The 25,104-nt window shown below is 46.2% G+C and overlaps 1 long non-coding RNA gene across 1 annotated transcript in view; it reads left to right on the top strand.

Moving 5' to 3' along the window:
• Positions 1–18,897: 18,897 nt before the first annotated feature.
• Positions 18,898–25,104, top strand: part of LOC119956211 — a 200,437-nt gene continuing 194,230 nt past the window's right edge. Inside the window, exon 1 of the long non-coding RNA XR_005458607.1 lies at positions 18,898–19,152. This is a non-coding gene — a long non-coding RNA (uncharacterized LOC119956211). The remainder of the gene's footprint in view (positions 19,153–25,104) is intronic.

Raw genomic sequence — 25,104 nt, forward strand, 5'->3', positions numbered from 1 at the left:
GATCGAACTCAGGTCCTCGGTGCTGTGAGGCAGCAGTGCTAACCACTGCACCGCCATGCCGCCTTAAGAAGAATCAGTCTTACAGAGTGACAGAAAGAGATCGTCCTGAGCATTGTGCGTGTGTCAGCTCTTATCCATAGAATCCTTACAACGCAGAAGGAAGCCATTCAGCCCATATAGTCTGCACGGACTCTCCAAAAGGGCATCCTACCTAGGCCACTACTCTGCCCTAGCCCCATAACCCCACCTAACCTGCACATCTTTGTGAACTAAGGGGCGATGTAGCACGGCCAGTTCACCTGGACTGCAGGAGGAAACCGGAGCACCCGGAAGAAACCCACGCAGACACGGGGGAGAACGTGAAAACTCCACACAGTCACCCGAGGCCGGAATTGAACCGGGTCCCTGGCGTGTGAGACAGCAGTACCACTGTGCCACCCTGCCACTCACTGACAAATTAATCCAATTAATCCCACTCTCTTGCTTTCCTCATATGCTTCTTCCAATATTGATCCAATTCTGTTTTGAAACTTTTATTATTAAATCTGCTTCCACCTCTCTTTCGAACAGAGCATTCCAGATGAGAACAATTAACTGCAGCTTAAGAAAGCCCCTACCTGCTACTGCCTCCAAGTTTCTGCCAATCACTCTCACCCTCTCTCCTCTCCAATCACCAATTCCTCTGCCAGTGGAAACAACTTCTCCTTATTTACTGCATCAGAACTGTTCATGCTGTTCACTATTCCTTTTGACCTTTCTGCAGTAAGAAGAACACTCCCAGTTTCTTCAGTCTCTTCACCTAACTGAAGTACCTCATCTCTGGTACCATTCAAATGAATCTCTTCTTCATCCTCTCCAAGTCCCTGGTGTCCTTCCTGAAGTGTGTGTGGTGCCCAGAATTGGACACTATACTCCACCTGGGGATTAAACTGTATTTTACGAAGGCTTGATGCTGTGGGCAATGTATAATTTAAAACTGAGTTTGCATCTATACATTTGTATCTTAAGAGAGGTAAATATGGTTTCAGTTAGGTTTTGTTCATGAACCTTGGTGCCTGGGTGACTGGATAGTTTCGTAACTGATGGTTTCAGGTCTTTGGGGGTTGTTTGTGTATATATACACTCCTAGTGTGGTCTTACAACCCTTGAAATTATAGAAATGGGTTAAAAGGGGCTGAAAGTTCAGTTATTCTAAATACAAAGTGGGAAACCTTGCGACAGTGATTCAGGGACATGGACACAGGAAAGAGATTAGTTGAGAGAGGTGTTCAGTGAGCTTGAGTGTCAGAGAGAGAAGACAGGGTTCAAGCTCTCTGAGAAGAAAAGGCAACTGGGGCAGTAACTAACTGATCAATCAGTTGTGGCACTCCGTAAAGTGATCAGATTTTAGTGGAGGTGCTACTGGAAGACTGAGTTTAGGGAGCACATTGGTTTGCTCTACAGCTGAAGAAACAATGAGCTCAGTGTATGTTTTCTTTGGGTGTCTCGGGGAGAGATATGAGTTGGTGTCTCGGGGAGAGTTGGGTGAGAACTGTGCCAGTTCCAAGCGAGAAGCCTTTAAGTCAAGCTATTGGTAACTCTTCACTGGTTTATGTGTCTGTAAAGATACCGCTGGGGTGAAGGAATTCCGAAATAAAAACAGAAAATGCTGGGGAAACACCGCAGGCAAGGAGCGAGAACTGGAGCTAATGTTTCAATGGGCTTCCGTGAGAGTTGTTCCTCTTTCCACAGATGCTGCCAGACAGGCTGAACATTCCCAGCATTTTCTGCTTTTATTGCGTTTCCCTGCAGCCTTGTCTGCTCTCAGGTGGGTGTTTAAAACAAGGAAATCCAATGACACTTGTCAAAGAAGAACAGAGCGTCCTGGCTGATAATTGTCCGCCGCTATCACTCAAAACAGTTAATCTGATCACTTTCTTTCTGCTGGCTGTGGGATCTTGCTGTGTGCAAAACTTGCCACCGCATTCACAGCAGTAAAAACACTTTAAAATATTTACTAAGAAATGCTTTAAGAAGCCCAGAGGTTGTGAAAGCTGATATCAAAATGCAAGTTTGTTCTTTAAATACTTGTCCAAAGACCAAATATATAAAAAAATAAACAATCTCAACAATCGTTAATCTGTATAATTATTCTAGGATAAGCTTGACATCACAAGTCTGTTTACTGAGTTCTTAGTGCCTCCTTCTACTATATCGAATTGACTGCTGTATCATTTACTGAGGGGATTTTTCCATCTATTTTTAAAAATATATTCATCAAAAGTAATGGCAGTGGCTGCTGCCAACTTTGATAACTCAGTAAGAATCATTACCTTGATTGACACCAGGCAAGATAATTCAAAGTTAATTTGGTCATCAGTTGAATGGGAGAGAGTCCATTTAATGGAGCAGGTTTGCCCAGCTGTCGTTTAGCCGTCACTTCCCCTCCGGTTCAATGCCATGGCCAAGGCCAGTTGGCAAATGGCCGATGGACGCACCAGTCGCCCTCCTAGAGTTGAGCCAGCTGGATGGGAAAACACATCATAACCTTGTGAAGGTAGTTAACCTTCCAACCTTCACCCTCACCTAGTGATGAGCACGCCTCACTCAGTTTGCCTCCAGTGTCACCTTTCCTCCCCATAACCCAAGATCCAGCCTTGCGGGAGAGTTGGGATTAACACTTCCCCTTCGGATGTGGGATGACCACAGGAATATTTTGGGAATCCACCTCATTTGATTGAAGCGGAAAAGAAAACTTCTGATTAGCAGGTTGCTGTTTGGGTTGGGTGGGGTCTGCAGCAAGTCTTAAAGGGCAGCTTTTTTAGTCATTGAAAATATTCCATTAATCTTTTCTGTGTTGACAAGAAGATGCCCTTGAAAAGCAGGTGCTTCAGTGGGCAAGAGTGGCAGAGGGAGGGGCTCTGGAAAGTGTACGTGGCACTTGGCATTTTCACCTCGGCTGCATAGTCCTCCAAGCAGAAATGTGGTTAGCGACGAAACTTAGGTTGTCACAATGGAATAGCTCAAGGCATTGTTAATAGTGTCAACAGCTTTCTTGAAGACCCAGGATGAAGGGTGGGAGGTAGAAAGGAATGGAGGGATAAACCAATGGGAGTTAGATGAAGAAGGGTGGGAGGAGTCTCTTGTGGAGCCATAAACATACCAGCATAGATTGTTGGGCTGAATGGCCTGTTTGTGTAATTTCTATGCCAGTCCTGGATATGCAGAGTTAAATCAGTAAGCACTGAAATGATCAATGTTCTGATATCTTTGTAATTCACACGGATTGTGATAGGTTACCATTGACCAGAAACGGAATCAGTTTGTGGTGAGTAACTCACCTCCTGACTCCCCAAAGCCTGTCCATCATCTTCAAGGCACAAGTCAGGAGTGTGATGGAACACTCTCCACTTGCCTGGGTGAGTGCAGCTCCAGCAACACTCAAGAAGCTCAACACCACCTTCTCAAGGGCCATTAGGGATGGTCAACAAATGCTGCCGTAGCCAGCGATGGCCACGTCCCATGAACTAATAAAAAAAATACTGTATTGGGTCTGCTCCTTTCTTTAAGCACAGATTGTATAATTGATAGGAGCCTAAAGTTGTAAGAAGCAAATCATATGCATTCATTGTCCAACAGAGCACACTTTTCACTCAAAATTGGCATCCCCAAGTGCTCTCCCAATCACGATTCATTCAATTCCAATGTGTTCCTTCCAGCTGAATGTAGATGGTGCATCAACATGTTATCACATCCATAATCCACCTCTCCAGCTTCATTTCCTTCACATCTGTTGATCCGCAAAGCACATAATTCACCCATTAGTTTCTCCTCTACCAGAATATTGACTGCTGCAAAATAGATCCCCCGGATCAGCCAGGGGTTCTTTAAAAGGCAGCATTTGTTCACTAAACTGGTTTGGCCAGTGTGTGGTAGCGTTGCCCCTTTAAGGGGGCAGGTTCCACGGCCCACATGACCTATAAGCACAGGAACCCCAACCAATAGGGAGTTTGCGCAGGGGTCTGGGAGCAGGACCCTGATCAGCGTGGCCCCTGGAGGTGAAGTGTAAAGACTAGTCGTATAGTGTATTCCGTACCTGTTGCTTCACTGCCTTTGTCTTTCATCAGTAAACCCCTTTGTTAACCACTAGAAGCCTCCAGTGTCTGCCTTGAGCTACCACAGCCAGTAATTGCCCAGTGACACACCATTCAAGTAAACACAGAAGCTCTTGGCCAAAAACAAACCAGAGATTTGGATAATAATGATAATCTTTATTAGTGTCACAAGTAGGCTTACATTAACACTGTGTGGTGAATGTAATTCATATAATTCGGACTAATTCACGCTGTATAGTATTGTGTCCTTGTGGGCTCTGTCTGTGAGCCGTTGCGTGACTCTGCCCACAGGGGGAGATGAGGAGCTTGTACAGGGCTCCACCCTCGGCTCCGCCCATGGCCCCTCCCACTACCGGAAGTATAAAGTGCTGCAGCCGTGTGAGCCTGCCCTCAGTTCTTCTGGTCGCAGGCAGGCTCACTTGTAAGTCTATTAAAACCACAGTTTACTTCTAATTGTGTTCTGAGTGAATTGATGGTCACATCACACTGCAATGAAGTTACTGTGAAAAGCCCCTAGCACCATTGGCAGCCATGTTTTGGGCTGGCAAGGCCCTAAATCTGGATTTTCCCTCACTAGATGCCTCTACCTCTGTCTGCTTTTTAAGATGCTCCTCAGAATCTACCTCATAGCTCCTCGTGGGGCTTTGGCGTCATGTTTTGCTCAACTACACATTCCCGTGAAGCACCAGATACAATGTTACGTTTCGCTAAAGGTGCTGGTGCGTGCAGATCGTCTCCTCATCATCTCTCTCTGTACAGCAGCACCTCAGATTTGTGTGGCCCTGTTGGATTACCAATCGGTTGCTGAGGAACAACCAGATTTGAAGGGGAGGGTCGAGAAGATGAGGATAAGGCTACTGGCGAATCTGCTGGATTTAAATTTTTGTGTTCGGTATAGAACATAGAACAGTACAGCACAGAACAGGCCCTTCGGCCCTCAATGTTGTGCCGAGCAATGATCACCCTACTTAAACCCACGTAACCCGTATCCCAACAATCCCCCCATTAACCTTACACTACGGGCAATTTAGCATGGCCAATCCACCTAACCCGCACATCTTTGGACTGTGGGAGGAAACCGGAGCACCCGGAGGAAACCCACGCACACACGGGGAGGACGTGCAGACTCCACACAGACAGTGACCCAGCCGGGAATCGAACCTGGGACCCTGGAGCTGTGAAGCATTGATGCTAACCACCATGCTACCGTGAGGCCCCAAATCTGTATCCCGTATCCAAACCCGTATCTCGCCTATCACCATACACAACAGTCTCCAAACTGAGCAACTCACTCATCCATACAGGTCGAATTTCTGTTGGCTCAATATGAAAATGTACACTCGTTGTCTCTGTGGAGACACTTTGCTTACCCCAGATCAAGGGAGCTTGTCGTTTGGCAATGGGTAAGGTTTATGGATTCCTAAACGAGTAGAGATATTCCTGGCTGGAAATCCACAGCATCCTAACACAGGCACATCTGCTTTAGCGGTGATCCACCAATTTGAACATTTTACTGCTGGGGTCATTGTCGATCGAAATGGGGGAATAACCATCCTAGGAGCAGAGTGAACCTGAAAAGGGGGTGGATACTGAGCAACCAAGGGGATGTAGAGTTTGGCCTCGGAAGGGGGTTGAGTATTTGGTCACAGCTTGACCTGGTTTTCTTTGTTCCCAATTTAATACTTGGATAAAGTGCAGAAGCCGACTTTGATTCTTGCCAGAGATTGGGAGTTTAGTCGACCACAACGTGTCCAAAGATACGCAGGGTAGGTGGAGAGGCCATGCTAATTTGTCCCTTATTGTGTCCAAAGACGTGCCGATTAGGCGGGGTTACGGGGATAGGGCAGGTGAGTGGGCCATGGGGTCCTCTTTCAGACTCGATGGACCGAATGGCCTCCTTCTGCGGTGTAGGGAATATATGGATTCTATGAACTTGCAGATTCAAACTGGACTGAGAGAAATGGCCACACGGGGGAATCCGGCAATGTTGGCAGGGCAATCGGAAGTCCATTCTGGCTCTTTCACTGCATCAAACAACGGTACATTGGTTTGGAGCTTAGATCAGCGGAAGGAGACAAGATATGAAGCACTGTTATGGAGGATCCCTGAGTCACTGGCACTAACCAGTGGATAGATGAGGTGGACAGTGATGGTGTGATGTAGATGAGGGTGATCCTGAGTGACAGTGTGGTCATGTGGAGCAATACTACAATAAACTGGTGATGCTCAAGTAACAAAGTGGGATACAAGCTGAAGGCGCCTTCAGTATTTTGTGAATAGAAGATAGGTTTAGGTTGTTTAAGGTGAGATAGCAGCCTGGGCTGGTGTCAAACAGCCGGTTGATTAACATCCAGTGCCAAATAATGTGGGGTCGCCGCTTTAACATTATGGCCGAGGTTTCAGGAGAAGCTGGTACCGTTGGCAGGTAGGTCAGTAACCCAAGGACATGCACCATTTCAGGTAATTGGCAAATAAGGTAGCCAACTGTGATTAAATGTATTCCTGGAGATAATATCACATGACTTGCCACCCCCTACACTCCAGCCATTAGTCGGACAACACATCCATCCTTCTGAAGTAGGGCCTTCCTGCAGCAATTGGAAAGCAAAGTGACTCATTACCCAAATGGGCAATGATTGATTGGCAGCCAAGCAGCTTTCCTTTCCCCATTTTCAATATTTCTACATCTGGTAAAGAGAAACGTTCAAAGAAAATGACAAAAAATATAATTTTTAATGTCCTTGCCATTATATGCAAACATGCAGCTAATGAACACATAGAATAGGACACGACCAATGAGCAGTCAGGACACTCAGGGGTGGTATCTCATTATAAAAGGGATGAGGCACTCACACCCCACCTCTTTCCACAGACCAACATCTACAGAGTGAGACAAGGTGTATCCTCAGCATCACACCCCAGCACGTGGCTTAGAGCAAGGCTGCTTCAGTTAGACTGAGTTACTACATTTAGATTAGCAGAGAACATAACTCATTGAGAACTGTGCTAATAGTTCAATAAAACACATTGAACTCACTTCAAAGTCTGGAGTAACTTTTACTCAAAACTGCATCAAGTGGCAGCTTGTGTTATTCCAAATTACATGACACAACAGTCCTAATGATTCTCTTCTCCAGGGTTGCACACAGCAGCCTTTTGGAGGTTGGTCTCCAGTTTGTGGAAACTCCAGACCAGTGCTGGGGGATTTGGGCAACCTTATTGCCCAAAGGTGGGAAAGATGCAAACTTTATCTCTCTCGGCGAGTTGTCGTGATTTGGGATTGCGTTCCTGACAAGGGTGGTGGAAGCAGATTCAATATAAACAGTCGAAGGAGGGATGTAGAAATGCTTTCAGGAGGGACTGTTGTAGGATTGAGAGGGACGACCGAGGGGAGTGGGACTAATTGGCTAGCTCTTTGAAAGAGCTAGCCGAGGTCCAAAGGACGGAACGGCCTCATTCTCTGCTGTGTTGTTCTCTGACACCAAGAGTCAGGAGTCCATACCCGCACACTTAAAAACGGCTGGAGTTGAATGATACATTTTGATAAAATAATCATATGGAAACACTTCCCTCCCTCGCCCCCGTGAAAATGATTGGTTTACTGGTGACTGAATGGGTTAAATTCCATCTTAGTGACTTGGAATTTCAAGATTTGTGCCGATGTTTTGTGGATTACACTTCACAAATCTGTCCATTTAGAATCAAGGCCATCGCCTGATGGAGCCTGAGGAAATCAATAATGTATTACATACACCTTTTTACCAGTATTTTGTCAACTGCGTTTTGAGATTCCGTACATTATGTCGTGAATCTTTGGAATTCTCAGCCGCAGAGAGCTTTTCCCCCTGGGTTATTGAATATCTTCAAGGCTGAGGTACATAGATTCTTCAACAATCGGTGCGTCAGGAATTCTAGGCAACAGAAAGAGGTGGCACGGTGGCACAGTGGTTAGCACTGCTGCCTCACAGCGCCAGGCACTCTGGTTCGATTCCAGCCTTTGGTGACTGTGTGGAGTTTGCACTTTCTCCCCGTGTCTGCGTGGGTTTCCTCCGGGTGCTCCGGTTTCCTCCCACAGTCCAAATATGTGCAGGTTAGGTGGATTGGCCATGATAAAATTGCCCCTTAGTGTCCAAAGATATCCAGGTTAGGTGGAGCTACGGGGATAGGGCCGGGGAGTGGGCCCAGGTAGGGCCCCCTTTCGGCAAGTCGATGCAGACTTGATGGGCCAAATGGCCTCTTTCTGCACTATGGAAATGGGAGCTGGCGCCAAAGTCCAGATCAGCCTTGATGATATTAAATGGACTGCGAACAGGTGAGCCAGGTAACCAGGGTTGAAGTTTGTTCCCAATTCATCGAGCAGATCCCATCACCTTGTCCATGAACTTGACGAGGCAAAAGTCTACACTGGGTTCGTGGAATTGTAGGTACCATAAATCTGACGTAACCTGTTCATCTCACAGGGCGCGGAACAGGAACAGGTGATTGAGGCCCTCAAAAATATTCGGCCACCATTCAATGTCATCATGGCTGATCTATCACCTAACTCCATCAACATGGTTCCAAAATCCTTCCTTCTGTTGACCAGTCCAAGAGCACGTTGAGGGGAGGGGTGATATATGGTGTTCTATTTGCTGATAGGTCTGAAGTCTCTTTACAGTAATCAAGATACTGCCCTGGCTGTGACTGATTGACGCAGCTGGGGAAGTACCATTTAGGAATGCCCAGTGGGGAACTTTTTATGACAGCAGTCTAATATTTTTTCACGATAAAAGCAATCGGGGAGAGCTTGCATTGTGGTCATGTCCCAGAAGGATGGCAGTATGAAATACAAATGGGTTTGACTTATTCTGTAAAATGATCAAGCTGTCTCGTTGTTTTTATTACGTCAATTAACCCTTTAATCTCAACCCCTTGAATGCCTTTTCCGTTTCAAAACCCAGAATCAAAACCCTTGGCAGCACTTTGAAACGAGAATTCAGAAAGCGCTACAATTTCATCCTGAACACACTCGCTTAGAACCGCAGCACCATCGAATACCTACAGTGCAGAAGAAGGCCGTTCGGCCCATCGAGTCTGCGCTGACCCTCTTCTCTCTGTAAATGCCGTGCTGGTGCACTCCAAGCAAACCGGACGCGCCCGACAAATGAGGTTTTCAGGAACTTAAAGTCTTAACGGATGACAGAAAGGTGGAAGCTTTTCGGGAGGGAACTCCAAAGGCATGAGTGGAGGCAGGTGGAAGCACGGCTGGCAGCTGAACGGCAACGGAAGTCGGGCAGGGACACATGTGGCCAGATTTGGAGGGACGGTGAGTTCTCAGAGGGTTTTTTACGTTGGGGGAGGTTACAGAGAGAGGGAGGAGGTGAGGACAAGGGGGGGAATTGGATGCCAATTAATGGACAGGAACCAGCGTAGGTCAGCGAGCACAGCGGAGATGGTTAAGTGGGATTTGCCATGAGCTAGGACACGAGTGTTTATGAAGGGTAAGAATTGAAGGATAAGAAATGGGAGATCATTGTCGCCAGCAGTCCCGACTATTCCGAGGTGAATGTCCAAGGCAACATTGCACTTTTAAATGCAGATGCTGATGTTTGAATATGTTGTGTAGCCTCTGGAAGAACAGCCATCTGTAATATGCAGGGTAATTCTATCGGGAACAGTAGAAGACTTTCAAAGACTGATGGTAACATTAAGACAGCTCCCTGTGGATGCTGAATGGATGAAGTAATCAGATGTTTATATAATCCTATTGCACTGTTCCACACTGATAGCACTGCACCTGCCGTTCCCTAACCGTGGCAGCTTTGATTATCGGGCATTTTAATATTAAAGAACTGTCCATTGCACTTCAGTCCCTCAGACTTAGCAAAGCTAATTACCTTTCCTGTTGGGTTGCAGGCTGCTTCAAACTGAACCCAAGGCTTTAGCCACTCACCGCATTATCCAAAATCATTCTGCTCAGTGCCACCGAGAGTGACAAACTCACTTCAGGGAGTACTGACAGGCAACCAGCTGTCCAGGTGCTCACGATAAGCAAGCTCATGAGGGACTAGACTGAATCCTGGCAGCTGCTGTTATGTCTTCACATTCAGCACTGTCAAATTGCGTGCAAGAGTCAGGTTAGTTGGCAAAGAAAGACAAGTTATTCGATCGATACCAGAAGAAGCACAATAATAAATCCCGGAGGGATTCTGATCTCTGTATCAATACCTATTTCGAATCAATAGTTTTACATTTTCTGCATCATTTTTAACAATGTAACTTAAGATATTCTCCCAAAGGGCCTATATTAAGGCTTGACAGCAACACCCTTGTGTTTTTTATACATATATCTAGTCATCGGGCAGGAAGGTGGCGCAGTGGGTTAGCACTGTGGCCTCACGGCTCCGAGGTCCCAGGTTCAATCCTGGCTCTGGCCTTGTGGAGTTTGCACGTTCTCCCCGTGTCTGCATGGATTTCACCCCCACAACACAAAGATGTGCAGGATAGGTGGATTGGCCACACTAAATTGCCCCTTAATTGGAAAAAATGAATTGGGTACTCTAAATTTATTTTTTAAAAATACATATATCTGGTCATGGTGCCATTGAAAGAAGGATTCTCCATTATTCGCTGTTCCGATAAGAATATGGCCACTGGTATGTGCATTGACTGACGTTATTGGAAGTATCCACTGTTTGTCCATTAGGAATTGCCGTGGGTTGGAGACAATGTAAGGATGGGGGACGTAGAGCCAGTAATTATGAGTTACATCTTTATCAAAATATCAGGGTTCTGCATCAATGTATGAAATTGCCTGTATGTTTTAAGGCTTCCTTTGTTTTCAAATTAATTAACTGAATTTATTAGTAAATTAGAAAATGTTTTATTAGAAAATAAATTAGAAGACATTGTCCAACCCACCAGCACTCCCAAGAGTCTTCAGATATTAAAGATTTTTTTAAAATTCTTTCATGGGATGTGGGCAGTTACGAGTCAACCTCCTTGCTGTGGGGCTGGAGTCACATGTGGGACAGACCTCCCTCTCCAAAGGGCAGTAGTGACCAGATGGGTTTTTACAGCAACCGATAAGAGTTGCAATGGTCACCGTTACTGAGGCTGGCTTTATCTTCCGGATTTATTCATTGAATTTCAATTCCACCGGTTGCCGTGGTAGGATTTGAACCCATTCCCTCAGAGCTTTAGCCTGGGTCCCCTGGATTATGAGTTCAGTGGGATTTCAAACTTTGTCCATTTCCAACAAAACTTTATTGGTCCCAAATTGGATTTTACCAAAAACCTGGGACTCTGGTCCAGGATCGTAACACACACAGACAGTGCCGGGAATTAGAGATAGCCCTGTGCCACTGTGGTAGGGTTTCAGTACCACAGGAGATTGTTCAATTTATGGACATGGTAATAATTCCAGGAGGCACGGGGGGAAAGGCCAAATTGGTTTATTGTCAGCTGAAAATAAAGCTGCTACTGCGGCACACAAAAGAAACATTCCAGCCCAGGACTATCCTACGAAGCCCATGCGGAGATCGATCAGTGACCTCCCCCCACCCCGTGAGGGTTATCACAGACACGTTGCCTGTTTTGGCGTAGCAAATCACATATAGGACCAGCTGCGATCCCCTATTGTCCGCAGTGAGGCACAGGGTATGAAGTGGTTGGGCCAGTGAGCGTGATTCTGAAGAGGCGAAGCCATACTGTATGCGAAAGGGTGAATTAAGTCACAAAGGTCCCATCATACTTTGGGGAGCCAGAGTAGCCAATCCCTGTACAAGTTGCACCTCGCCGAATTGCACAGAGCCCATCTGGGTATATCTAAGATGAAGATGCTCGCCAGGAGTTATGTCTGATGGCCTGGCCTGGCTTGGCAAGTTCATGTTGATTCTGTGGAGTCATTCTTGGCTTACACGGCAACCTCCACTAAAAATGCCCTGGTTTTTGCTCCTTGTTGATGCCCATTCAAATTGGATGGAAATGTTTGAAACAAAATCTACCACATCACGTAGTGCAATTGAGAAATTGTATCTGTGTTTTTCGACCTATGGGTTACCTGAAGTCATTATGTTGGATAATGGAACAGCCTTCACAAGAGCTGAATTTCAAAATTTCACCTCCTTAAATGGTATCAAGAACATCAGGACGGCGCCTTACCTCCCAGCACCCAACAGACTAACTGAGCGAGCATTCCAAACCTTCAAGGCTGGCCTTAAGAAGCAATCATGGGCAACACTGGAGACAAGAAGCTCACAATTCCTTCTGGGCTATAGAACCACTCCACACTCTACAACGGGGATACAGCCGGAAGACTTGTTGATGAGCCGGCGTCTTCGGACCAGTCTGAGCCTGGTGTTTCCAAATTTGCTGAGGAGGGTAAAGTCACCATAGTCCCAGATGACCACAGGTTGCTTTCCCCTTTGAGGGGGAGAGCTGACTGGTGGTGGTTTAACCTGAGGATCACCACACCTCAGGCGAGGGGCAAGGTTGAAAAGGCGGGACCTTCATGAATAACCTCAGCCGGTACGGGAATCAAACCCGTGCTGCTGGTCTCGCTCTGCATCACGAACCAGCCGACCAGCCGTCTGAGCTAAACTGGCCCTGAGGAAGGTAAAGTCAGTGGAGTCAGAAGAAAAATCCTGATTCAGGCAAATCAACAAGGCCGCTTTCAGTGGAGGAAGCTGTTTATGTCAGAAACTTTGGAAGCGGCTCAAGTTGGGCCCCAGGAGTTGTATCAAAAACAGGATCTTCATCTTCTGAAGTGGGTGTACAGGAGGAATCGCCCGGAGTCATGTTGACCATTTATGAGGACGAGAGTTGTCGCAGCAGCCAGTACTGCCACCTGAAACCGCGCTGCCAGCAGGAAACGGTGTTGGGTATCTGAGCAGTGAGATCCTGGGACAGGCGACTCTGTCGTTCCCATGGAGACCGATGAAGCTGGGATACCCGGTACCTGAGGAGGTGCCGGGTGTTGTGCTTTCTGCAAGAAACAGCCCAGTGGAAGCGCCCCACTTGGAATCAGAAACCACCTTAAAGATTCCATTTATGTAGACTGATCGCATGTTTAATATTCTAATTATTGAGGACTAAGTAACTTAATTATTACCGATGTATAAAAAAACCTAGGGAGAGATCTGACGAGGGACAATATGCCGAGAGGGTCACATGACTTGGGTAACTAATCAGGGACCAGGGTGGGGGATCACATGAGCAAGCTTGGGTTTCTGTATCAGTTCGATCCCGGGAGCACACTCTCAGTCATAAAGCTACAAACCTCGCACTGTCCATATCTTAATTCACACCAAGTCCTGTTCACCGATCATCCCTACAACTACCAAGGCTCTCAGTCCAACAGCACCTGCATCAACAGCTGATCACTTCAATGTGTAAATGAGGTGCAGCATCAACACAACTCTCTTTAGGTAGAAGCTCCTCAAAGCAGTGTACACAGAAGACTAGCTGCGATATTAACAAATCTTTTCGATTTGACCTTTCTTTGCCAAATTGTCCTTTTCCCCTAGATTTTATAGTACTTGTGTGAAGGAGATGAAAGGATATGGAGGGGTGGGGGAGAAGATGGGATCAGGCTATTGAGTTGGATGATCAGCCATGATCATAATGAATGGCACAGCAGGCTCGAAGGGGTGAATGGCCTCCTCCTATTTTCTATGTTGCTAGGTGTGCACGATAGCACAGTGGTTAGCACTGTGGCTTCACAGCTCCAGGGTCCCAGGTTCGATTCCTGGCTTAGGTCACTGTCTGTGTGGAGTCTGCACGTTCTCCCCGTGTCTGCGTGGGTTTCCTCCGGGTGCTCCGGTTTCCTCCCACAGTCCAAAGATGCGCAGGTTAGGTGGATTGGCCGTGATAAATTGCCCCTGAGTGTCCCAAAAAGGTTAGATGGGGTTACTGGGATGGGGTGGAAGTCTGGGCTTGGGTAGGGTGCTCTTTCCAAGCACCGGTGCAGACTCAATAGGCCGAATAGCCTCCTTCTGCACTGTAAATTCAGTAAATTCTATGATTCGATCCATTTACATGATTACCACCATAGCGTCGACTGCAACACAGGCACTGTTTGATAATCAATCTTTCATGTTAACCGTAATCCATATTTAGCATATCCTGCGCACACCTCCATCCAAGTTTGTCCCAAACCGTCACCCATGAAAATAATCAGTTTTTTTAAGAAAAAATACATTTTGATGAAGGATCCAGTTCTTGTTACCAAAATGCCGTCAATTATGTATTTTTCTCTTCATCCACTGCGAGAAGCCAAGCTTTGAAATCGCTGCTGAAGACACAGTCCAGGTATTTTGTGATTGACTGCGACACGGTCAGTGTGAGAAAGGATTTGCCCAGAAAAGGTAGAGCAGTCGGAGATGAGGAAATAGGTTCCCCGCCTCATCATTCTTCTTGCTTCCTGTCAAGCCAGTATTGATTTTTCTGTAAACATCTCTCTTTGTCCTTTATTTCCATCTGCCATTTCGAAGGAGAGAGCCTGACACACAGTCAATTAGAAATAAATTTTATTCTTTTGTGACTGATGCCCTCAGTCAAAACTTTTAAAGACATTACAGGGGGAAAAAATAACTTCACAGTGTTCCAAACGATTGGTTTAGAGTTAACTTAATCTGGATCAGTAGAATTGGTATGTTTTTTTAACACTATTTCTTTGTCTCGGCACCAACCTACTACAGTTCATTGTCTGTTTGCGTGTCCAATCCATCTATATATAGGTGCTGGAACATAATGGGCGGAATATTTTTTCAAAGTGTCGGTCCTGACGAGAAAACCAGGAAGGATTCTGCCAGGAAAAGTCGCAATTTATTCAGCCTCTTTAACAAAGATATTTTTTCCCTTGCTGTGGTAGTCACCACTGATGTATATGTATAAGGATCTGGAGCTTCTGGAATTACGTCTGGCACAGACCCAATGTATGCTTCGAAACAGGCTAGCCAATGTTCAAAGTCCTTTTTGGCATTGCCTGCTTGAGGATGCAGCTGCAGGCGACCCGGCTTGATGCGGAGGTCCATCTCTGAAAACTCAGTGTAATAAATTGATGCACTATCAAATACGCAAAGACGAGAGTGGGATGTAATTGAGGCTTTATTACACTGAGATGTGTGGCCTCCTACAGCAGCTGACGAAATGGCTGCTGTACGGGGAGCACACCTATTTATACTCTGCCTACTGGGCGGAGCCAGCTGACAGGGATCTACCCCCGTACCTGTAGTACAGAGGCCTGTACCTATAACAACATTCTTTATATACAATATATACATCAGTGGTGACTACCACACTTGCCCTGGGATAACTTCTCTGTAAACAGTGGGGTGCTCTTTTCAAATGCCTCCCCAGCACTTGTTCCAAGTCCAGTCGGGGGAATGGCTGCCAGGAAGAGCAATTCACTGAGGCGACCTTTACCAAACCTCTGGATGGTGCCGAGCAGAGGCGTGACATCCTGTTCCGTCGATCGACCAGACATCCAGCGTGCAAGTTCATCAACCCCGCCTGGGCGGCCATGGCCGGGAAAGTGAGTTCCAGCCCACTCCACCGCAGCATGGGGCTACAGTGCCGAAAGAAGAGCAATGACCTTGTTCGTGCAGCCAGGGTACGTCTGTCTCCTCATGTCTCCCGTTGAATCCCTTTAACACACCCATCACACGCGTACGGTGATCTAACTCCCAGCCACCTCACCGGGTCCCAACACGTGCCATGGTTCCCAACCAACACCAACCCTACTAATCTGCTCCTCACATACTCGCACCATCTCACCTCCCACACATGCCAGATGTCTGGGCCAATGTTCAGCTTGCCTTAACCATCAGTGAGACTGGCAACACAGTTGCAAAATACAGCGGGAATCGGGAATCGCAATGCATTTTCCAATGTTCGAGGCCCCTCGCCAGTGACATAACAAGAATCCCAACATGGAAGGTCAGGAACCTCATTTAAATGCATCAGCATATTATTAGCGAACCCTTCCAACGTGACTTCCACCCTTGCGGAATATTTATCGTGACATCACACTGATGTATAAAACTGAGAACCTGGTAACCTTACCTCTGGAGGGGCTATCGAAGTCCGCCATTACCCTCCAGGGTGGGGTGCCAGCTGTAGAGGGAGCTGAGGGAGGACATGGAGGCTCGGGGACCCAGATAAATGCAATTTGTGACCGGCGGGGGGGGGGGGGGGGGGTGGGGTGATAAACACAAATCATAAAAATAATCAGATCTTACGGTGGTTAGCACTGCTGCCTCACAACGCCAGGGACCCGGGTTCGATTCCTGCCTCGGGTTCGAATCCCGCCCCCGAGATTTGCATTTCCTAGTTCGCTGGCGATTTCACGGCCAATACAGGAATCTCCCACATGGCGAACACAGCTGCAAAGCTGCACCCAATGTTCCGGTGCCGGCATTGGGAGTTGTGTTTCATACACTCCCTAAAGTTAGTCACTGATTGGAGAAGTTTGTTGTGAGACACAATGAATAAGCTGAACGATTACTTCAGACAGTTAAATTTGTTTCTGCCCAGCTGAGTTCCATTGCAATGAGATTGAAACAATTGCAGCCACTGGACACAAAGGTATTTCCAATTTTGCTTTAATGCAGTTTTTATCGCTCAATACCCTAAACAGGAACTGCAATATACCTACTTCAAGCAATCGCAACTGGAGCTACACAAATTTGGCCAATTTGTTTTATTGTAATTTTACAGCTTCTTCTCCTAGCTTAAATTTATTAAATAGAATTGATGGAAGAAGTTCCTCGATCTATTTATTTGATTTATTTAGCCTTCATGTAGCCAGGTGAGTCAATTGGGACCAATTTCCCTTTGTAATAACAGCCTGACCAAGAGGCCAAGGCTGCAGCAACACAAATTACACAACAATACAATTCTTAGAACCACTAAAAACAAAAACAAAAACACAAATGAGCAGTGAATTGAGTGTTTAACAAGTACCAAGTCTCAGTCAACAGAAGCCTTCGGCAAAAGACAACCACTGAAATAGAATGAGTTAGCGTCAGCTTTAGTTGTACCTGGTTCCAACCTCAAACTGAAATCAATTACGAGCAAAGACACTGCTCACTCTTGCTGACCAATTGGATCAAGTCTCGTGAGCTCAGATTATAAGCAGGATGTGACAACGGTGTTTTTCCAAGCAAGGTTCGTTAAATGATCAGACGTCGGTGGAGTTGGTACCTTTTGTGCAATGAGGGCCAGTTAATCAGAGAGTACAGGACAGGTCATCGTGATGGGTGTGAAAAGGGGCACGAGTCACATATTTGATCACGGAGTGAAGGGGAGGTTTCGGAGGTCATTTTATAAACAATGGTCACTATAGTTCCCTATAAGGCTGGTGACCACAAAGTAGTTCAACAAATAAACAAGTTATTAAAGTAAGTGACTATTTGCAGAGAGTGAGATAAAGGCCACCATACTCCACGACTCCAGATCCAAACTGGCGAGGAAAACCCCGCGCAGTCCTAGGGTTCGCCTGCTCCATTCCGATTGGCCGAACAGATCACATGCCCTTTTAAGTGCCACGCTACCACACCCCTCCCCCTTTAGCTTCCTGATTAACACATTTCAATAGCAATGGAACTATTTACAATATCACACAACTAATGGATCTCAACACAGTCCCTTATAAGTCCAGTTTGGACCAGCACCAAAATTCCTTACATCGTCATCCACCTCAAATGTTCTCTGTTTTGTCGAGTTGTGATGTGTCTTCTGTGCGTTCGGTTTTGTCTCCACCCTCCCCACCAAATTCAGAAATACCAGATACCACCTTGTCCTAATGCGCCTGCCCATTAGCAACTGGGCAGGTGGAACATTTGTGCTGATATGAGATATTGTTCGATGGATGAGCAGGAAATGGACCAGTTTAGTTTGTAGAGACGCTGATGACTGTTTCTTCATGGTGGCTTTTGAATGTTTGGATGGCTCGGTGGGCCAGTGCGCTTGAAGCAGGGAGGTAGGGAGCGGTTTGAAGATGTTGAGCGCTTATGAAATGCTGGAACTCTATACGAGTGAGCGCAGGCCCATTATTCCAGACTAACATCTGGGGCAACCTGTGGGTGGCGAATGTCTGTCGCATTTTCTCTTCCATTGCTGATGAGGTCCTATTTCGTGTATGCCAACCACTTGGAGTGCGCATCTATTGTGAGCAGGAACATGGTGGCCATGAATGGGCCTGCAAAAGCGACATTTAGTCGCACCCATGCTCGATCTGGCCACGTCCAAGGGTGCATTGGGACTGCAGACAGCAACCTTTGCTGCAGTCAACATTGGTCACATTGTTTGACCAGACTCTCCGATGAGTCCACCCCGGGTGACCACACATAGCTGCATGTGAGAATCTTAATTTTTATCATCCCAGGGTGGGCACAGTGTAACTTTTGTGATAACTTTCTAGCGGGAGTGGGACTGGCCACCTTTGCTCCCCATAATAGTGCGCAGTCTTCACAGCTTAGTCTTCCCATGTTGTAAGGATCCTCCTGTTTAAACCTTGCTTTCCCTGTGTATATCCTTTATTCTCCATTATTTTGGCTCCTATAACTTTTGTACCTGGACAAAGACTTGCCTATGCCTTTAAGGTGGACTTCGCCTTTAATTTCTTTTAAATGGAATCCAGCCGGATGTGCTGACATCGGTAAAGATGCATCTTAATGGATTTGGCTGTTGGTCAATGAGCTGTTTACTTTGCCAGGCCTTCAGTTGGTCATCAATGCTGATTGTGACTGTTCTGGAATGTTCCTTTTCTCTGTGAGACTGTTTCCAAGTTAGTTCCAATTTGAACTCAGAGCTGAAGGAAGCTCTCTCCCTAAAAAGGATAAGACTCTCTCAAACACTGGCTGGGGCTCCCTCCAGGTAAATATGCACCAGCGTTTCCTCTCTATCCAGCCTGTGAGTGTTTTGTTTTGATCAAGAAGCTGGAGGATAAAAGCTCAGATTTCTCTCTTACCTGATGGACTCTGCCTGACAGGCTCAAAGTAAAGGCCTTTCTCGCTCCACAATCAGATTGACCTGCAAGGAAGTTCAGTCCACCATCAGCTGAGCTACAGGAAGGGTGAGTTGTTTAAAGAACCCTCTTTATAATCTCGTGAGGGGAGCTCTGTTTTTCCTCAGCAAAGCCAGGGGTGGAGTTGGAACCATACAAGAATTACATGGGCCTGAGGTGATCTTCTGAGTAAAGGCTCAGGTTAATAAAAGTGGAAGTGACTCCCCAGAGGGAATCCCACAGTCTGGGGATTCGGACCAAATGTTCCAGCCAGAAGATCCTCTTTCGCCATCCAACCATTGGTTCTCAATCACTCCACATCCTGGAAGGACAGTCAGCAGAAAATCAGCTTCAAAATCCAAAGCAAGGGCACTTATCTTCCATCATACATTAATCCTCTTTTATTTTTCCCCTCCCCCTCCCACTGCCCGTGTATGCCTTGTGTGTGTTTAGTAGAGGTTGGGACAATAAAAAGGGGGGGGATTAGTACATTAGTTGGCCTTTATTCTGTTGTGATTATTGCATGTCTTAACTCTATTGTTGTTATAAATAAACAGTTGTTGTCTTTCACTTATAAATCTGGTGCCTGTAAGTCACTGGAGCAGTCAAGGGCCGAAGATCTTGGAACCTTATGCAAATTATTGTTTAATTCACTTGTGTTGGGGCTCCGGGGCAGGGGTCTGGAATTGACCGTGCACTCCCCCTGGGTCTTAATTGCTCAGACCTGTTATCATAATGCCACCCGTGGAGGACCATATGCTTAACTGTAGATAATACGGGGTCCTTCTGGATACAAAACCTGACCGGTCGTGCTGACATGGGTAATGTATCGAGAAGGGTTAGAGCAAAACCAATTTGCTATGGTACTGGTGGAGGATGGTATACTCTGTGGTGAGGGAGTGTACTTGTAAACTGCTAATATTATAGCCCAGTGTTGGATCCTCACTGATGCTATGGGAGGACTGGTCTTATCCTCCCTAAATAAGCTCAACAGGGGTTTGTGGTCAGTATATACTACAAAGTACTGTCCATAAATGTATTGATGGAACTTCTTCACTCTAAAGATTACGGCTAGTCCACGTTTTTCAATTTGAGATTAAGCTTTTTCATCATCAGTCACAATCCTTGAGTCATTGGCAATAAGTCTTTCTGCACCATCTTCCACCTTACGCGATAAATCGCTTCGATTCTGTAAGATGTGTCACAGGTAAGAATAATCTCTTTTGAGGGGTTAACATGAACTAAGAGACGAGATGACTGCCATCCAATACCAGGGCGACGGGATAGCACGGTGGTTAGCACAGTTGCTTCATGGTTCGAATCCCGGCTTGGGTCACTGTCTGTGCGGAGTCTGCACGTTCTCCCCGTGTCTGCGTGGGTTTCCTCCGGATGCTCCGGTTTCCTGCCACAGTACAAAGATGTGCTGTGCTAAATTGCCCTTAGTGTCCAAAAACATTTGGGTGGGGTTACTGGGTTAAAGGACTAGGGTGGAGGTGTGGGCTTGGGGTAGGGTGCTCTTTCCAAGGGCCCGTGCAGACTCGTTGGGACAAACGGCCTCCTTCTGCTCTGGAAATTCTATGATTCTAGATTCACCTCTGGTGCTTCTTGAGCAGTGTGTGAGTAGGGGTGGCCCGATAGCACAGTGGTTAGCACTGTTGCTTCACAACGCCAGGGGCCCAGGTTCAATCCCTGGCTTGGGTCACTGTCTGTGCGGAGTCCGCACGTTCTCCCCGTGGGTTTCCTCCCGGTGCTCCGGTTTCCTCCCACAAGTTCCGAAAGACGAGCTGTTAGGTGAATTGGACATTCTGAATTCTCCCTCTGTGTACCCGAACGGGCACCGGAGTGTGACGGCCAGGAGATTTTCACAGTAACTTCATTGCAGTGTTAATGTCAGCCTACTTGTGATAATAATAAAGATTACTACTGTAGCACAATTAGGAATAAATCTTGCAATATAATCCACCATTCCTAAAAAATAGTTTAATTCTGACACATCTTTGGGGGCCGGTGCTTCCTTCCTTCTTTCCTCTTATCCTCCGTGGCCAGCAGCCCCTGACGTCTCCTCTGAACCCCAAGAATGTCATTTCATGAGCCGGGAACAAACACTTTCCCCTTTGTAACCTTACTCTGACCTTCTTAAATCTTTGAAAAACCTCTTTGAGATTTTCTAGGTTCTCCTCCTCAGATTCTCTGGGAATGAGTATATCATCAAGATAGACATCCACCTTCGTTAATCCTGCAGCAAGCTTTCCATCATGTGCTGGAAAACCACACAGGCCGCTGAGGCTCCGAAAGGTAGCTGGGTTTACTGGGACAAGACTTTGTGGATATTTCTATTACCAAATTCACTAGATGCCTCATTCTAATTCTTGGTGGTACACATGGCCCATTTCAAGTTTAGAGTTAGTTAAACCTCCTGCTAATTTGGGATATAAATCTTCAATTCTCATCCCTTCATATCCTAATGGTCCCACCGGACTTAACCACTGGAACGGTGGGAGCTGCCCATTCTGAAAACTCTACTGGCTGGGTGATGCCTAATTCTCCCAGTATCTTGAGTCCAGACTCAACCTTCCCACATAAGGCACAGGGCACAAGTTGGGTTCTGTAAACCTTGGGCATGGCCTCAGGATTCAAATTAATCTTTGGTTTTAGGCCTTGCCCCTTGAAAAACGTCCCGATATTTTTAAAGAAAATCTCCTTTGTTAATTTTGAAGGTTTCTAGCCAATTTGATCTAATTTGGCAAATCCAACCTCGACCCATTAGACTTGTCCCCCCCCCCCCATTACTATTCGAGGCAGTTGAGCTGACTGGTGCCTATAACTCACAGATGTCAGGGGGCTGACAGGGGTGGCATGATGGCATAGTGGTTAGCACTGCTGCCACACAGCGCCAGGGACCCGGGTTCAATTCCAGCCTGTGTGTGGAGTTTGCACGTTCTCCCCGTGTCTGCGTGGGTTTCCTCCGGGTGCTCCGGTTCCCTCCCACAGTCCAAAGATGTGCAGGTTAGGTGGATTGGCCGTGCTAAATTGTTCCTTAGTGTCCAACGGTTAGGTGGGGTTATGGGGATGGGGCGGGGGAGTGGGCCTAGTTAGGGTGCTCTTCTGGAAGGTTGGTGCAGACTCAATGGGCTGAATGGCCTCCTTGCTGCATTGTAGAGATTCTATGAATAAACAGTACCAAGCAATCTTTAAATCTATGTGACAGGCGCCTGTTAATATCTGGAGGTCAGCACTTCCAATAATACAACAAGCTCCCGCCTAAATCACACCGTTTAACATATTTTCTCACCAGTGTTTTAAGGATTTTCTGATGTTACATCTCCTGTGGTTGCAACAGAAGTGCAACAAAATGTGGTCTGTACTAATTTACCATAATGGCGCACATCATGATGTCCTGGCCGCTGTTTAGTTTATTCGTATTGTGTCTGCTTGACTCCAGAGCTCATACAAGATTCAAACGTTAGCCATGAGAAAGGTATAAAAAGCTAGTTAGGGTGTACCTGAGGAGGAGACCAGGCTGCAGGGTGGAAAAACTATTTTCTTTTGTCTCGAAATAAATTGGCGAGTTTAGATGTAATTACATTGCCCAGTTTAATTCCCGTTATTAAGGTGAAAAACAGCAGCTGTAAGAGGGCACAATTATCACATGTATATCAGGCTGTACCGACTGCGTATTGTTTCATTACAGTTCTAACACAGCAAAGCTTTACATGATAATCCTGTGGAAGTAATAAGATGTGACTTTCCTCATTTTTGTTTCGTAACGCACTTGAACATAAATTATCCTCCAAAGACCAGATTAATCCATGTTTTATCAGCTTGATCTGGTGAAATGAATTAATTTTCTTTCTCTCTGCATGTAATAAGGTTGACATATTTGATTGTTCCTTTTATTTGTGTCTTCTTTTGTTTGCACTTTTTTGCAGCGGTTCCCCAGAGTTCTATCAAATAAAGATTCGCTTTTTGTTAATGCGCTGATGGTGTTCTGACTTTGGGCTTGGGACCTTTGCTTAATTAAAGGTCCAGGAGAGTGGGACCCAGGAGGCTGTTCTCTATCTCACCCTGTCTATCAAGCAGATATCGAACGAGAAGCGCAGATTGATTTGCAACATCCCACTCTGAGATTTTCTTATTGCTCAGTCTGTGCTGTGGAAATCTGACGTTGCACAGTGTGCAAGCTGCAGGTAGGGAACCTCAACGTATTGAAGTGCTGGCAAATCTTGATGGCTCCTCTTCCTGAGTTGATGCCACTCTGATCGGCAGGTCAGGCAAGTTGAGGGTTCAAACTCTGCTGAGCGCCTCCTCCGAGCCAGTGAGGGGAAGGTGTCAAACTCGTAAATGTTGATCCTCGGTGAGACCTGGGTGTTCCCATGCAAGGTAACTCTAAAGGTTACTCTGTGGACAGGAGTACAAGAATAAAGAAATATATCTACTTCTGGAAGCGCTGTGTGCAATTTCAGCCTCCATATTTAAGGAAGGATAAACTTGCATTGGGGACAGTACAGCGAAAGGCTCGCTACGTTGTCCCCTGCGACGAGAGCATTGTCCTGTGATGAGAGGTTGAGTAAATTGGACCTTTATTCTGTGGAGTTCAGGAGAACGGGAGGCGATCTCATTGACGCCTACAAGGTTCTGAAGGGCTTTGAAAGGGTGGATACCGAGAGGTCACTTCCACTGGTCGGGGAATCAAAATCACCGGCGGGGGGGGGGGGCACAGTCTCAGAATAAGAGATTGATGGGTAGGGCAGTACGGTGGCTCAGTGGGTTAGCATTGCTGCCTCATGGCACCGAGTTCCCGGGTTCGATCCCGGCTCTGGGTCACTGTCCGTGTGGAGTTTGCACATTCTCCCCGTGTTTGCGTGGGTTTTGCCCCCACAACCCAAAGATGTGCAGGTTAGGTGGACTGGTCACGCTAAATTGCCCCTTAGTTGGAAAAAATTATTTGGGTACACTAAATTTATTTTTAAAAAGGATAAGAGACTGATCATTTAGCAATGAGGAGAAATGTCTTCATTCAGAGTTGCGAAACATTGGAACTCATCACCCCAGGTGAGGATGCTCCAAAAATGAATTTACTGAAGGTTAAGATAACCAGATTTTTGGTCTTTTGGGGAATCAAGGGATCTGGGGACTTGGCGGAAAAGTGGAGTTGAAGCGTAGATCAACCTTGATCGTATTGAATGATGGAGCAGTGGAGCTGAATGCTGTACTCTGGTTCCTATTATTATGGTATGTTCTCACAAACATTTTCGGAGACGTTGATTCTGCAAATTTTTGATTATTTTTTTGATTCATTTTCAAATTTGTGATTCATCAAAGGTGATGGTACTGTTTTGTATTAGTTAACTAGATATACATGTCAGCAAAAAATAAAACCAATTGGTTGGTGATCCCTTATTGTGAACCACTACAGCAACAAATACAACTTGCATTTATATAGTACCTTCAGCCTAGTAAAACACCCCAAGGCGCTTCACAGGCGCAGGTAGCGGATGAAATCTGACCCTGAGTCAAAGAAGGGGACACTAATAGATGAGCAAAAGATTGGTCAAAGAAAACAGTTCTTACGAAATGCCTTAAAATGGGAGTGACAGGGGGAGACGTTTAGAGAGATCCAGAGCTGATGACCAAGTATGGTAGTCAATGGTAGGACGAAGAAAGTGAGGAATACACAACAGATTAAGAGTTCGTGGAGATTGGAGGAATGCTGTTGTTCCAAGTTTGATCAAGATTTGAGGCAGTAGCAATGAGCACCCAGCTTGCTAGTTCTAATAAACCAACAGACAACGTTGGTGTCCTATTATTTTGACATTACATTAAAGTCTGACAGCTCAGTGCCCAAGGTGGATTTCCTCCCTGGAATTCCGACAAGTTCTGAATTTGCTGCTGAGATAATGCGGAATGGATCCTTGGATCTTCCCTGAAGTGATGGCAAGTCTCTGAGACAGGGCAACGGGGGTAAGCAAAGGAGGATTCAAATTAGGCACCTCCTTGATACAGCAGGACATAACCTTAAAC

This window comes from Scyliorhinus canicula, chromosome 22, assembly GCF_902713615.1.
Source record: "Scyliorhinus canicula chromosome 22, sScyCan1.1, whole genome shotgun sequence".
Taxonomy (NCBI): domain Eukaryota; kingdom Metazoa; phylum Chordata; class Chondrichthyes; order Carcharhiniformes; family Scyliorhinidae; genus Scyliorhinus; species Scyliorhinus canicula.